The sequence below is a fragment of the Ursus arctos genome, unplaced genomic scaffold, assembly GCF_023065955.2.
Source record: "Ursus arctos isolate Adak ecotype North America unplaced genomic scaffold, UrsArc2.0 scaffold_4, whole genome shotgun sequence".
Lineage (NCBI taxonomy): Eukaryota > Metazoa > Chordata > Mammalia > Carnivora > Ursidae > Ursus > Ursus arctos.
In genome coordinates this window covers 79,881,168-79,896,989 of record NW_026623056.1, presented here as the reverse complement: position 1 = coordinate 79,896,989, position 15,822 = coordinate 79,881,168, and the positions used below count along the sequence as shown (strand labels likewise).

Genomic DNA, 15,822 nt, shown 5'->3' with positions numbered 1-15,822 from the left:
ACTTATTAGGTCTTCTAGTTGTTTCGCAGATTCCTTACTTAGGATTCTCTATGTACATAATCATGTCATCTGCAAACAGAGACAGTTTTACTTCTTTCTCATCTTTACGCTTATTTCTTTCTCTTCCCTTATCGCAATGACTGAATAGTGACAGTGGTGAGAGCCGGCATTCTTGCATTATTCCCTTATAAGGTAAGTTTTTGATATTTCACCATTAAATATTATGTTAATTATAGGTTTTCTAAGATGAGCAGCTGAAGGACAGAGAAGGAGGTGTAGTAGTTACTACCCCAGCTAACTTAGGGTTCATTTAAGAAACTCAAAGGGAAAAAAAAAGCAAAGACTGAAAATTCCCCGAAAGAGTGAAAGTCCCAAACTCACTCAGCCTCCTCCAAGGGCACCCTTCATTCCTACACCACTTTCTAAGTATTCACCCAAGACATCCTAGAATCCTATAATCAGGGACTGTAGATAAGGAGGACATAGAGCAGTTATCAGAGAGCACACCCAAGACTGAAAGACTCTTGTCAGAACCACACAAACAGAGCGCCCATCTGCTCTAGAGATCACTAGGGTGGATAGCACAGGATAGCATTTTATAGCTTGATGACAAACACTGCCAGCTGATCAAGGTACTTTACATCTCTCTGACATTTCCTTTATTTTTTGGTAAAGTAGAGACAAGAATATTACTTTCTGTTGGGAGGATCAAATGAAATAACACACATGATGTTTTTAGAACAGCGCCTGGCACATAATGAGTGCTCAATAATTGTTGGCTATTATTTGAATCTGATGCTAGAAAGGTTTCTTAAGTGGCATAAGGCAACACTGAAACTCTAAAGAAGTGTAACAGCACACTACTTAGCTTCCCAGGGCCCAATACTGACACAGGTGTAGTAATATGGATACTGTTCATTGGTTTTCAACTTTCAGAACAGACAAATAAGGAAGACTTAATTACAGTTATAAAATGTGATACAGACATTAATCTTGACAAAATGAAAGTAAAATGAACAGTCTGGGTGATGGAATCAGAGAGAACTGAAAGGAAAACTAGTATTTCTATATGACTTATAATGTTGAGTCAAAAGATACTTCAAAAAAAAAAAGGTACTTCCTTAGATTAGTGAGACCAAATTAAAAAATAAAGCAAATTTTGGGGTTGTAGAGGTGACCAAGAACAGAAATGAAATAACAGATTATAAATACAGGTGGGATGATGGTGGAAGCTGCAAAATCAATATCCATAGTAAAAGGAAGTCAACAGATAATGTCTTAGGTTCATAAGTAAAATGAGGTCTAAACATCTTAGAGATACACAGGTAACTATCTAAAAAAATTAAATAGCAGAAATGGGTAAAGATGAATATTATCTATGAAGCAGAATTAGTTAGGGGTGGGGTGGGGTACAACAGATGGGGTTGCTTCATGATAAATCTGTATTTTTTTTAAGATTTTATTTATTTATTTGACAGAGAGAGTGAGAGAGCACAAGCAGGGAGAACAGCAGAGGGAGAGGGAGAAGCAGGCTCCCCGCCAAGCGGGGAGCCCGATGTGGGGCTTGACCTGAGCCGAGGGCAGACGCTTAACCATCTGAGCCACCCAGGTACCCCTTTTTCTGTATTTTTTAAACCAAAAATATGTATCACTTTGACTAAGAACATAAACTTAAAAGATATTTAAATAGTAAACAAAAATATTAAAACTTAGTTAAGTCTAAATAGTTGATAACTTGGTTGTGAGCCTTAAATTTTTTGAAGATTTTCCAAATAGAAAAGAAATTTGATAAAAAGGAAAATCAGGGGCACCTGGGTAGCGCAGTCGTTAAGCGTCTGCCTTCGGCTCAGGGCGTGATCCCAGCGTTATGGAATCGACCCCCACGTCAGGCTCCTCCACTGGAAGCCTGCTTCTTCCTCTCCCACTGCCCCTGCTTGTGTTCCCTCTCTCGCTGGCTGTCTCTGTCAAATAAATAAATAAAATCTTTAAAAAAAAAAAAAAAAGGAAAATCAACCTTTAACTAACATTTTACATTATTTTGACAAAACTAGGGGATGGGAGGGTAAAGAAATATAGTAAGATTTCTTATTTGGGAACAATGTTATACATATGGTTTAATATTTTATACTGACAGCGATACCAACTGAAATAGATTCTTTAAAAAATTGAGGGTATCTTCTAAAGAAACGAACTGTTGAACTGCCAAACCACTACAGCCTTAAAAATCTGATGAAATTTATTTTATTTCCACCAAGAAAACTACTCACATAATAAAATTTTGCATTTGCTTTTGGTAGAATTGATAAATGAAACCATGGGCCAATGCTTTGAGAAGACCAGTAAAATTGACAGATTTTTGCAAAGTCTCATCAAGAAAAAAAAAAATGAATACACAGCATTTCCATTATCACACAAAACATACCATAATGGCTCTCCTCCCAATACCCTTCCATTTCAATAAAATTCTCTGCTCCCCTTCATAGTAGAACTCCCCAAAGGAGCCACTTACATCCACACTATTTTCACTTTCCTCTATTCCCAATTTCACTTGAGCCCACTAAAACCAGGCTTTTCCGCCTCCATTCCATGGAAACCACTGCTAAATGGCAAATTTTCAGTCTTCTTACATGATATGTCAGCAACATTCAACAGGCTGATCATTCTCTCCCTGAAATCCTTTTTTCACTTGGCGTCCAGGATACCACAATCCTGATTTCCCACCTTGCTGGCAGCCACTTGTCAATTTTGATGGATTATCCTGCTCTTCCAAATCTCTAAACGCTGGAGAGCCCAGGCTTCGTCCTCAGATCTCTCCTCTTCTTTGCACATATTTCCTAGGTGAACTCATTCAGACGCAAAGCAAGGATAGGATCACTCATGGACTTACTGTATGCTCTCATAATTATATTTGGTCTAAGCTCAACAACTCTCTTGAACTTCATACTCATGTACCCAACTGCATACTCAAATTACTACTTGTATATCTAACAGGCATCTCACTTTTAACACGTCCAGAGGAAACCTTGGTTCCCCCACCTCTAGGTAGGATGTATGTCAAAATATTAACAATGGTTACATCCCAGGTAATTTTGTTTCTGCATTCAAATTCTTAACTATAAATACATGTTACTTTATAATCAGAAAAACAAATGGATAAAGAAGATGTGGTTCACACATACAATGGAATATTACTCAGCCATCAGAAAAGATGAATATCGGGGCGCCTGGGTGGCTCAGTCGTTAAGCGTCTGCCTTTGGCTCAGGGCATGATCCCAGAGTCCTGGGATCGAGCCCCACGTAAGGCTCATCCACTGGGAGCCTTCTTCTTCCTCTCCTGCTCCCCCTGCCTGTGTTCCCTCTCTCACTGGCTGTCTCTCTCTCTGTCAAATAAATAAATAAAATCTTTAAAAAAAAAGAAAAAAGAAAGAAAAGAAAAGAAAAGATGAATATCTACCATTTACATCGACATGGATGGAACTGGAGGGTATTATGCTAAGTGAAATAAGTCAATCAGAGAAAAGACAGTTATCATATGGTTTCACTCATATGTGGAACATAAGGAATAGTGCACAGGACAATAGGGAAGGGAGGGAAAACTGAAGAGGGAGAAATAAGAGAGGGAGAAAAACCATGAGAGACTTTTAACTCTAGGAAACAAACTGAGGGTTGAGGAAAGGGAGGTGGGTGGGGGGATCGGGTAACCCCGTGACAGGCAGTAAGGAGGGCACGTGATGTGATGAGCACGGGGTGTTATACATAATACCACTGGAACATTATATCAAAAACTAATGGTGTACTATACATTGGCTAATTGAATTTAAACTAAAAAAATAGACAACAACTATAAACAATGTGCTTTCATTAAAAATGCAGTTGACATTTATTTCAATTGTCTTGAAGGCTCCCAAAGAGTCAATTCCAAAGAATGCCAAATACTTTTTCCTCCTTTATAATGGATATTTCCTCCAGTCATCACTGGTTTGTCACTACGTGTGAAATTCATGGGCAACTCTACAACATAGTAGCCTCCACTGATATCTTCACAGTAATCACAAAAGAATAAAGGAAACTGTATAGGACTCTAAAATAAAGGATGATTTAATGTGGAAAAAGAGAACTCTGTTACAGGAAAATAAGGGGGAAGGACCCATCAAGTCAAGTCTAACTGTTTAAACATGGGCAAATGTGCATCCATGAGACTTCGGTAGGTAGCTCCTGACCTATTTTGTCTCACGAAGGCCTTTAAAAGGGATAAAGAGCTAAACAAACATACAGAATTATGAAATGCAAAAGAAAAGCCAGCTTAGGTTATTTTAACACTACCAGCAGAACAATATTGGAAAGAACAGCAGTACTAGAAAACAATGAGAGCTCTGCCAGTATTACCAGGTATGTGATCTTCTGTGAGCTACATGACTTCATGCTTCAGGTTTCCCGTAAGAAAAACAACAACACTTACCCTAAGGATCGAATGGTTTGGTGCATTTAACAGCACAGTGTTTGGCACAAGATCATTCATATTTTATCATTATTACTGCCATCATTATTCAAGTGACCAATAGAAAACTGTTTTTTAAAAGGTTCTACAAACGCAAGAATTAAGTTACAAAATGTAGAGATTCCTAAATCTTGAAGAATAAAAATTTAGTAAACCTAAGATCTCAACAAGGTAAAAAGAAAACATTGAAACTGGAAAGTTTGCTCAAGATAATTGCTAGCTGCACAGAACTAAAGCATTTCTAATTAAAAGAATATATTTATCCAGTATGACCCACTTCTCCACCTTTGTTACGGATGCAGAAACTGAAACCCTGAGGGGGTCAGTAACTTAAAGGTTGGAAAGGTCTTCTGCCCCCAAATCCAAATAGTACATTTCAATTCACTTGTATGACCTAAGTGGCACATGTGTGCAGGTTTTCTTGGGAGGGGTGAAAGTGAAAAGGGATGGAAGAATAAGGAATAGAGGGAAATGCCTCAAGTATTGTGTGTGTGATGAGACCAGTGTTAGAGTAAGAAGGCATTCAAGGAATAACAAATTTCACTTTATTACTCAATATTGGTTAATTAATTTTTGTTTAACACTTCTTGGATTACATAAACAATCTCATATATCATTCAAAGGAATCTAACATTAAACTATGCTGAACTAAAGTCAAAGTCTGTAGTTATATCCAACTATATATGGAAAATTCAAGGACAGAATGCTACCAGATATTTCACTAAAAGTTACTTTCAACAGAATAGTAAGTGTTCATGTCCTACATTCAAATGAAATACTATGAATTCTTCATATGTCATTTGGTTTTCAAACTGGAAAAAGTATAACCATGATCCAAATTATTTACTTCTGATTGCCTAGAGGAAGTGAAAGTCCTAAAACTAGATCAAGGTCAGAATGATTCTGTAGGTCTAAGAGTTAAACACATACAGTATGCAAAGTAACAGAGGCGGCGGGGGGGGGGGGGGGGGGGGCACAAACAACCCAAAAAGTGCCTTCAAATTCCCAACCCCTCCTTAAACATCATCTTGCTCCAACTCATAATAAGTTTGAGTTAAAAAAAAAAAAAAAAGAGGATTTAAAAAGTTAACTAACAATTTTAACTAAATAAGGCAATTGTTATAGGGGAGCAATTAGAATACTGCATGAATCACAGATCTGAAATTTTTTAAATTAAGTAGGGGTATGAAATTGAAATGCATTATTTAAAAATAACCTGACCCACTAATCCCTAACAGCCACCACAGTGCTATAGTATCTCAATATACATAGCTGAAACTAAAATGTTTAAATCTCTCTCTTGTTATTTTATTAAGCTAACTTGGAAGTCAAAATTACCATTTCTAAATATGGATATCCAAGCTGTAGACTTTCCACCTAAGAACTCATAGCCACTTTCCCAAATATAATAATTATAAGACTTTGTCAAATAAGTAAATATGAGGCCTATTTAACAAAAAAGCAAGCTGAAATATTTCTCAGTGCAAATATTATTTAAGGAACACTAAGTAGATAAATACTAGTGCTTTTTACCTGGGACAATGATTTTGGCAATACAGTCTTTCTAAATTCTATCCAAAAACTTAATACCATTACAAAACCCTACCCTAACCATCTATATCACAGCTTCTCAGTTATTATTAAATAGGAAAAACTATTAGCAATTAATTTCTACTTGGTGAATTTACAACACTGTTTAGGTACTTATTTATTTGCCTTTCACATAGCATACGTGGCACCAAATTCTGGGACTGAAAAGGAGGAAAAAGAATGACAAGAATAAAAATCCTTTAGCATTATCAAAGTGCTCGAAAGCATTTGGGAGTGCTAGAAGAACGCTATATAAACTTAAAGTGGCCTTATGCTTGAAATCCAAAAAGAACAACAAGTAAACTGACCAGAGGACCACTTTCCGTCCTACTCAGGGAATGTGTGTGTAGAGACAGCAAGATGCTCCTGTGTGTATCTGTAATTTAAGAGTTTGGGTTCCGGGGCGCCTGGGTGGCACAGCGGTTGGGCGTCTGCCTTCGGCTCAGGGCGTGATCCCGGCGTTGTGGGATCGAGCCCCACATCAGGCTCCTCTGCTGTGAGCCTGCTTCTTCCTCTCCCACTCCCCCTGCTTGTGTTTCCTCTCTCGCTGGCTGTCTCTATCTCTGTCAAATAAATAAATAAAATCTTAAAAAAAAAAAAAAAAGAGTTTGGGTTCCAAAGAATCCTGCCCATCCAAGTGGGCATTCTATTGAATCAAACATTCTATTCAACCAAGCTAGTCTCACCACTCAGGAGAGCCAGAGATATCACAGATGCCCTGCAGTTTAAGAGAGAGAGGAATTCTGTTGGTATAGACACAATCAGAAGCTACAAAATATAATTACATATTCACCTTTCCCTGAAAATATTAAGAAATGACAGAGAACTTTGGAACTGTTTAGAGTACTGAAAGAAATATATTCCTTCCATAGGTCTGGGGGGTTTTTGGTGTTTTTTTTTTTTTTCATAAAATGGGCATTTTATTTTCAATTTTTAAATATTTTTAAATAAAACGTTTATTTAATCTGACTGTAAAGGTTAAGACTTGATCATGGTAGGAAATATAATAAGATAAAGGGGGGGGAAGTCACTGAAAATTCCAAATCCAAAGACAACCACGTTTTCTTTTTCTACTCAGAAGTTCGTGTCTATGTGTAGTGATGGTTTAAGTAGTAGACAAGGATGATACTGCCAATCACCCAACATATTCATCACCCCATTTTCTTTTTTTTTTTAAGATTTTATTTATTTATTTGACAGAGACAGACAGCCAGTGAGAGAGAACACAAGCAGGGGGAGTGGGAGAGGAAGAAGCAGGCTCCCAGCAGAGGAGCCTGATGTGGGGCTCGATCCCGGAACGCCGGGATCACGCCCTGAGCCGAAGGCAGATGCTTAATGACTGCGCCACCCAGGCGCCCCCATCACCCCATTTTCTAACCAAACCCTGATTGTGTTCACAAATCTACTCTCTACCTGAGGCCATGAGTTTCTGGGGAAGCAGATCCCAGTTCCAACTAAGATGAATGAATGACGACCGACGACCAAGTTAAGCTAATCACAAGGTCTCATTTCCCTTGATATTGACTCATTTAGGTTTGGGCTTATATAAAATGTTGGCCCATGAACAGAGAGGAGAGGGTCAGGATGGCATCTATTATGAGGCTTTTGGGAAATGTTTTACTTAAGAGACATCCCAGAAAAAAAAAAAAAAAAGAAAGAAAGAAAGAAAGAAAGAAAGAAAGAAAGAAAGAGAGAAAGAATCCTCTCCCAAGGAACTTAGTCACTGACTTATGACACCTGAACTTGTAGCAGTCATCTTGCAAACATAAAAGGAACTAGCCAAGAACAAAAGACAGACACATCCTGCATCTTCAACCTTTTCCCACTGACATTTTTTTAAAATACATACATACACAAATACATACCCTTCCTGACCCAACTTCCCCCTACTAAAATTCCTCTTCTCTACTCTTCTTCAATGCCAAGCTTCTCAAAAGAGATGTCAAAACAAGCTGTTTCCTCTACTCAACTATGCATTCATCATTGACATTCCTAAGCCTTTCCTGATTTCTTACAACTTAGGTTTCTCACACTCTATGGTTCCCAGGCACATTTTACATGTCGCTATTACAGCAAGTAACACATGCTATAGTAATGCCTTGTCTATTAGACAGTAACTTGTAAAAAAGTTCTATACTGCCAATATCTACAGAAGTTCCTGGCATACAAAGGCATAAATATTTGTTTCATAAATCAAATGTAATCCCAATACCTAACACAAAGGCATACCACAAATGCTGAAATAAATTTACCAACCCTACTATCTATACACACAAAAGCTGATTATGTTTTGTGATTAAGTTTGGGGAGAGGAGCGGCATGCACAGGAGGGTAAGAGACCAAAGTGCCTTGAAACTTAAAAACACAATTATTCTTCACTCTCCAGAGATAAGACAGCTACTCAAAGTTAACTCAGTGTAGGGACAGGGCAAGGGCCTGAGAAGCAAAGGCAGAGAACCTCGTCTCTGAGTTCCTCTGCCACTGGTGTGCCCTGCCACCAACCTGCTCCAGACAGCAAAAGATGTCCCAGCCCTCCTGGGGTCTGGAAGAGACAACAAACCAGGCCAATGACAACAGACATGCTAGGAGAGGCAAACCACATTTTTTAAAAAACCCGAAGAAAGTATATCTAGAATTCGAACAGGACTTGTGACAGTCCTTTAACACAAAGAGACCATTAAATAGGCCAAGTTATAGTAGCTACAGACTCCTCCCTATCTATCATTTCCTTTGATTTCTCTGGATAAAGGCTGGGAATGAAAGCATGTAACCCTATGCGGCTGGGTAAAATGCTTTCCTACTTCAAAAGCCTTTTACTAATGTGGAAAAAATGATTTAAAAAGTCAATGGATATTTTTCTTTTCCTTCTAATTAAGTGATAAATCCTATCTGTAGGAGAACCCTGAGCCATGCTGGGAATACTCCTCAGAAAAATAGAGTAAATAAGGAAACATTAGGTTCATTGAAAATGAAAAGTATCTTGGGCCAAGATTTGATAACCACTTTACATTTTTGAAAAATAATATTTAAGTGCAAAATACACACTAATGACATTACTGATCTTACCGAAAACCACTTACTCCAAAATGACAACGTAATAATTATAACCTCATAAATTTATTCAAAGACTAATAAATCTTTTATAGACGTATTTTATAACAAACTCTCTGATGGATAATTTCCTTCACTGATTTAGCTGACTTCCAAAAGATGCTGGCATTCTTTAAAGGAGGAATAAGGCATTAGGGATATGAGTAAACAGGAAGCTGAGTGGGTGCATATCCCCATTTCTTCAACAGGACCCTAACAGGTCACCTCTTAGGCCAAAACACTTCCGCCTTAGAATCCCAGAGGCAGACCAGTAAAAAGATCAATGGACAAAAAAGGCAGGAGAGAGGGGCAAAACATTTCCCTCACCACACTATTTAGTCTATTACCATGCAGGTAGGATATTGTCAACATCCAGGCTACAAAGAAATTGAAAAATGACTCCACTATATAAAGCACTGTTTAGTGTAATTCCACTTTAATGGGGGATGGGGCAATGGAGTATAACTGTCCACTATGACTCTGATACAATCTAAGAAATAACAAAAAAAAGTGGAAATAACTTTATCAGATAGAAGCTGGGAATAATAACTTTATTACAAAAATATTCTTTTGAATGAGTCTCTTAAGGCATTAAGAAAATTATTTAAATTTATTTTTAAAAGAACATGATTTACACACAGGTTCAACTGCATTAAGGTAACATTTTCTAAATCGTGCCGGTACTGAGAAAGGAACCAGCAGCCCGCCAACTTCACAGCATTCCCACTGTGCTCCTACAACAGTCATTAACAACCAAGATCCTGGCAACTCCAATTTCTTCCTTATGTTTGCTTTGGGGCAATTTTTATTACCCTATTAATAATCTCTAAACTATCCCTGATCCTAAATACAACAAAAGATCTGTTCTAGAGGAGTGAGGATATGAAGGGCAAGTATTAGATACATAAGAGGTCTAACATCTGGACAATCCAAATTACATTTTGCACAATTCAATTCTAAATCAATTACAGGTGAAAAGAAGTCACAAGACAAATTTTCTTTCTATCTCAGGAGATAAACTAAAAGAAAGACTTAAATCCAGCTGCTTCCTCAATACTCATATCAATAATGAAAACAGAAAGCAGAATTTTAAATGATCAAAAGTTTCAACTTACACTTTTAACATAACTTAAGACGTACAGCACATAATATGTTCTCTCCTTCATTTTTTCAAAAATTCCCAAGTTTGAAAACCACAGAACTAAAATGAAGCCATACCATACCATACCACCAGAGCAGCAACCAAAAGTCTGCGGAACAAACACAGCCAAGGCCATTCGATGTTCCATGGGAGATAAAACAGAAGATATGTATCTTCATCATCAAGAAACTCATACTCTGGGGATCTTGGCTGGCTCAGTTGGAAGAACATGTGACTCTTGATTTCATGTTCTGAGTTCGAGCCCCACATTGGATGTCGAGATTATATACATATATATATATACATAAATAAATTAAAAGAAACTCACACTCTAGCCTACAGGATGGTCAGAATGTTTGACACAACCATTCTGAATGACCTACAGGTGCAAGAAGCCACACGATAAACATATCCACTGTTTATTATGGCTAATTTTTCTATCTTGGCGTAGGCATGTCATTTAAAGAAAATACAATACTTAGAAGTAATTGGCAGGTATATTTACACTCCAGATGCTCCCCAAAAACTGCTTGGGAGTGAGAGCTAAGAAATGAGTCTGCCCTGATAATAATAAGCAAGGCAGAAGTGAACAGGTTACTAAACCTGCCAGACCAGAGTCCTCAAATATTACATACAGAACTGACTAGATGCAGAATGGAAAGTGTTTTTATTTCTTCAAAAGCCAATTCCAATTAACCAGTGATGACCATCTCTGGGCCTTTGCTGAGATGGTTAGACCCTTTTAGTAAAATCCATATCCTGTGTTCATTGCCCTCAGAAGTTGGGTGTTTGAGTTGCTGCTACTGACTTAACATCAGAATGTTCACTGGAGCTGTTTTTCCAGTAGCAGCAACGTGTTGTGCATCCGCATGCTCTCTTCAGTCTTCCTTGTGATCAATGGTTGTAATTCAGTTCAAAGAGGCTGCAAAATATGGCTGTGTAACTGAGCACTTCCTTGATTGTGAACAGACAGTAACACCGAAAATGTATTAATGTTTAAGACAGAGCCAACACTTAACACGTATTATTGCACTTAATGTCCAAACAGTCTCTAGGACATACATTCTATCATCATCATCCCTATTTTGCAGATGAGAAAAGGAGGCACAACTAGGTGAAGCAACTTGCCCAAGGCTTTTAAAGCCGGTAAGTAATAGAGCCAGAACCTGACCAGAAGCAGTCTGGCTCCAGATCTCCCACTTGAACCACTTTGCTGACTGCCTCTCTATTAGCTGTACAGTGACCAAACCTACAACTTCAGTTGTTAATGCTATCCACGGAGTAAGCCAGAAGTCCAGGTTTCATGGTGGTGTAAGTCTATATTTTATCTGCAGTTCTGAAATGTTTACTCTCTTCAAGAGGCCTGGATTCTGGCAAAGACTGCTCAATTTACCCAGACCTTGGGCTTTGGTAGATTATTGGGCATATTTTTTTAAATCTGAAGTTTCATAAGTCATATTCCACCACATAAAATACACCCTCCATTTAACAGAACCCTAAGGAAAGGTGAGTTTTCAGGTTAAAGCAATGTTCCCATTAACAGAACACTAGTCAGAAAATTGAAAGAAGTTGATTCATAAAACGTAAGTCTTGGAGAGATCTATACTGTGAAGAGAATTTCTGACAACTAGTCATTTTAAAGAACTTTGCAAATTATTATTCTAAACATCATTTCTCACAATCTTAGCAAACTTAGAAGCTGATTTTCTAAATACACACATTCTCCTAAGGGGGGAAATTTCACTTCCCAAGTGATTTGCTGAATATGTAGTCTTATTAATCCTTACTAAAGCAGATGTAAACTTGGCCCCCCAAAAAGTGACTTCAAGGAGTAACAGAACAAAATAACTTTTAAAAGAATTTGTTATATACAAGTCATACTCCAATGTATAAATTATCTTCAGGTGCTTCCACTGCACCCTTTTCCATATTACTACATTTCAGATCATATATATATTAAGCAAACCAAACACCTGGCTTGTCTCCAAATTCAAAATACATGGTATCATATGTAAAGAGCAACTATGCATTTTTTTATTTCCATTCCTGATATCAACAATGTAATAAATTTACATTCAAGCTTTGAATCTTTAAAGTACAGCATAAAAAGAATAGAACTACATATGCAATAAAAATTAAATTAATATTAAGAACATTTTGAAAGAATGCTAGCTCTTAAGAGGAAATCAGAAGTTTAAAAAAATACTCCAGTTACTGAAAGAATGTTATTGGCTGTGGTTAACAAATTCTTTATGTTCCCCAACAGAAAAAGAGAAGCAGGTACCCACATTATATAACATGTATGTACTACTGTTCATCTGTATCTTGAAGCTTTCTTATTTTACATAAAATTAAAATTTTAAAAATCAAAGTTTTAATATTTTTTTCCAAATGAATCATCTGGCACTCCACTTTAGAGATGCTAATACCTATAAAAAATTCATGATTTCTAATCTCCTATAGTCCTAAACTTAGAGCAACAAAATTAACTATTTTTCCATTTATAAAATGTTTTAAGTGAATTACCATCAATAAGAATTAGTCATTCTTTGACCACAGGTAGGGCCAGTCTCCGCCTCCCCACTTCCACATTTTCCATTCCTAAACTTTGTTAACAATGGGGGCTGGCTCCTGAGCTTGGGTCATTTTTAAAGCAAGATGTAATGATCTAAGAAGTAAATACACTCAAGCACCATAACGAAGAGAATGAAACGTGTATATATATACAGATGGTTTACCTTTCATTAGACAGCTCTTTCTAGACTTGACGCAATGCAACCTGCCAATTCCACTCATATTCTCCTTACCATTGTCTCTGCCACCAGAAACGACTACTGTATGCATGAAAAGCCAAGGGCCATGAAAACCAAGAGGAAGTCTCCTATGTGCTCATAAAGAAGTTTTTATGAAGAACAAATTAAGTTCACTTTTTGAAATGTATAAACCACATAACAACAAAACCACAAGAGGGAAACAAAAAGCTAAGTACAGTAAAGGTAGTAAAGATTTTTATAACAATCCTGTTATTAGGTTACTCCTAGTTGTAAATTTCTTCCTCAGGTTTAGCTCTCTCCAGCACAAATTTATTCTCAGGCAGTAGGTCATGAGGCCGCTCCGCGTTTAAACACAACCTCAGCACCACTTGGCCACTTCCTAAGGCTGCTCTTGCACTTCACCCACTCATTACCTGTATCAAAACAGACAACCCGGGCTGGGTCCCCTTCAGCCCTCTGAAGCAACCCCTCTTGAGCGCTCCTTGGCCTTTTATGGTGGAGGCATGTGATGAGCGTATCTGCACCAGCTGTTCTTAATTACCTCTCAGGCTGGGGTGAATGACTCAGCAACCCAACTTTTTTAAGGAGTCATCCTACCTTGTTATCCAACCAACATATTGAACAATGGTAAACCACTAGACCCAGCCATGTTAAACAACAATAACACACTATGCAATGCAGTCACTAAACCAAAGCCATCCCACTCTAAGCTGACTCACCAAGAGTCCTTTTCTCCCCAGACTTCTTTAGCCAAAGACAGAAGTGGCAAGTGCCTTCAAGCCCAACCCAGCCAACCCAGCCCTTGCACCACTACCCAAGACCAGGAAGAAGCCAGCCTACCTCTTCCCATTTCTCTGCTTGACCATGTGAAGCGCTCAAGTGCTCTGTCACCAACACGTCCGGTGTCCCCCCCCCCCCCTTATCTTTCTGGACTGCTCAGAATGCAAAGCCTCCGGATATAAGGAGCGTTAAAGTATATGAACAAAGCCGCAGTAGTGACATCCACCATGGGTAACAGTCCCAACACTGATACAGTTCTCCAAATAGATAAGCATCCCTACAAAACAATCTTTGTTCCTTCAAGCATCACATAGTAGCTTGTTTTTCCCACACACGCCTTTCACAATTACTACTACACTATACCTTCATCAGCCCAAGTTTAACGCAGAAGGCTCACTGCACAAAGGCATTCCGCACAATGCTACTCAGTGACAAAACCGCCGCGCAAGAAGGAGAAAGCAATGGCACTCGTGTTCCATTAGACAAGCACAAAGCTGGTGTCTCGGTAATCAGCACCCACCCTCACCACACTGTGGGAGTCTTAATTACAACGTGTGGGCAAAACTCCAACAAAGGAAGCTCTGGGATGTCCGGTCCTCCAAACCAATCTTGGCTCAACCCAGCCCCGCAAGGTGGCATTTCTGCTCCAGCCACGACCTCGGCCATTCTTAACGTGACTCCACGCGCCGCAGACACCCTGGCCCGGCAGACCGGAGACAAGCAGCTCGCGGGACGCTGCGGCTGCTGAGGGTGGTGGGAGGGGGCGGGAGGACAATACGGAGCCGCGGCCGGCCGCGCGGGCGGTGCTGATGTGTCACAGTCCGGGCGGGCCGCGGCTAGGAGGGCCGGGCTCGGACCCGGGCGACCGAGAGGCGGAGGCGGGGGCAGTGGGCGCCCCGCGGCCCCGGGCGCTTCCCCGCCCCCCGCCCCACCGCGCCCACCGCGCCCGCCCGGAGGGGAAAGTGCAGCGCGAGCCGGTAAACAACAGCGCTGGCCGCGCGCTAGCAGCACGGGGCTCAGGCAAGTCGCCCCTTCCGGCGGCCGAGGCCACTTCCAGGAAGAGGGGCCGCCACCGCCCCCCGCCCAGAAAGCCGCCGCCCGCCTCCCCCTCCCCGGATCCCCGCCTCCCCGGACCTGCCCGCGGGCGGCCCCTCATAGGCAGGCAGCCCCGACCGCTCGCCGCTGCGCGGACCCTCCCGGGAAGGACGCGAGGAACGCCGAGCCACTCACCAGAGCCGAGGCGCCGCGCGGCCCGACTGACGGCAGCTAGCGAGCCCCGCGGGCGGCGCGGGCAGCGGTCAGGTGACTCACTCCCTCCCGGCGGCCGGCCGCCCCCTTCCCTCCCTGGCCCTCCCCTCTCCTCCCCTCCCCTCCCTTCCCGTCCCCTCCCCTCCCTCCTCTCCTCTCCTCTCCCCTCCCCTCCCCTCCCTTCCCCTCCCCTCCCCTCCCCTCCCTTCCCCTCTCCTCCCCTCCCCTCCCTTCCCCTCTCCTCCCCTCGGCCGCCGGCGAGGCCGCCACCACCCCCCCGGCGCTGAAACCCCGCCCGCCGGAGGCCCCGCCCCATGGGCCCGCCCCGCGAGGCCCCGCCCCGCCCACCCCGCATCTCTAGGCCCCGCCCACACCGGAGACCCCGCCCACACTCAAGGCCTCTGTCGGCTGGCTGGGGCCGGCGGGATCCCGGTGGCTGTAGCGGCTGGAGGGGCTGCACCCGCCCGAGGTCCACGGGAGAGGTCGTGGGCAGGGACCGCGCGGGCGCGGAGCAGAGCTCCGGGAGGCGGCGGCGGCGGGGTCCGCGCATGGCTCCGCTTTGCGAGCACAGCCGGCCGCCTGAACGGAAAGGCCACCGAGGACCACCTCCTCCTCCTTCCCAAGTGTGGGCAGAAAGGAAAAGGCTGACGGCCTCCTGGCCCCAAGTGTTGCCAGGATGCTCGGAATTGAGCGAAACTGCC

The 15,822-nt window shown here is 41.3% G+C and overlaps 1 protein-coding gene across 3 annotated transcripts in view; it reads right to left on the bottom strand.

The window, feature by feature from the left end:
* The window catches only part of BACH1 (BTB domain and CNC homolog 1), a 42,847-nt gene extending 27,648 nt beyond the window's left edge, over positions 1-15,199 (bottom strand). The window contains exons 1-2 of one of the 3 annotated variants that reach the window (XM_048214993.2): positions 15,104-15,157; positions 1,812-1,961 (exon numbers count right to left, since the gene is read on the bottom strand). The gene's annotated coding sequence lies outside the window, so the exon portion shown is untranslated. Of the gene's footprint in view, positions 1-1,811; positions 1,962-15,007 lie in introns of all 3 variants that reach the window. The other 2 variants (XM_026515396.4, XM_048214994.2) reach the window with 2 other exon arrangements.
* Positions 15,200-15,822: the final 623 nt, after the last annotated feature.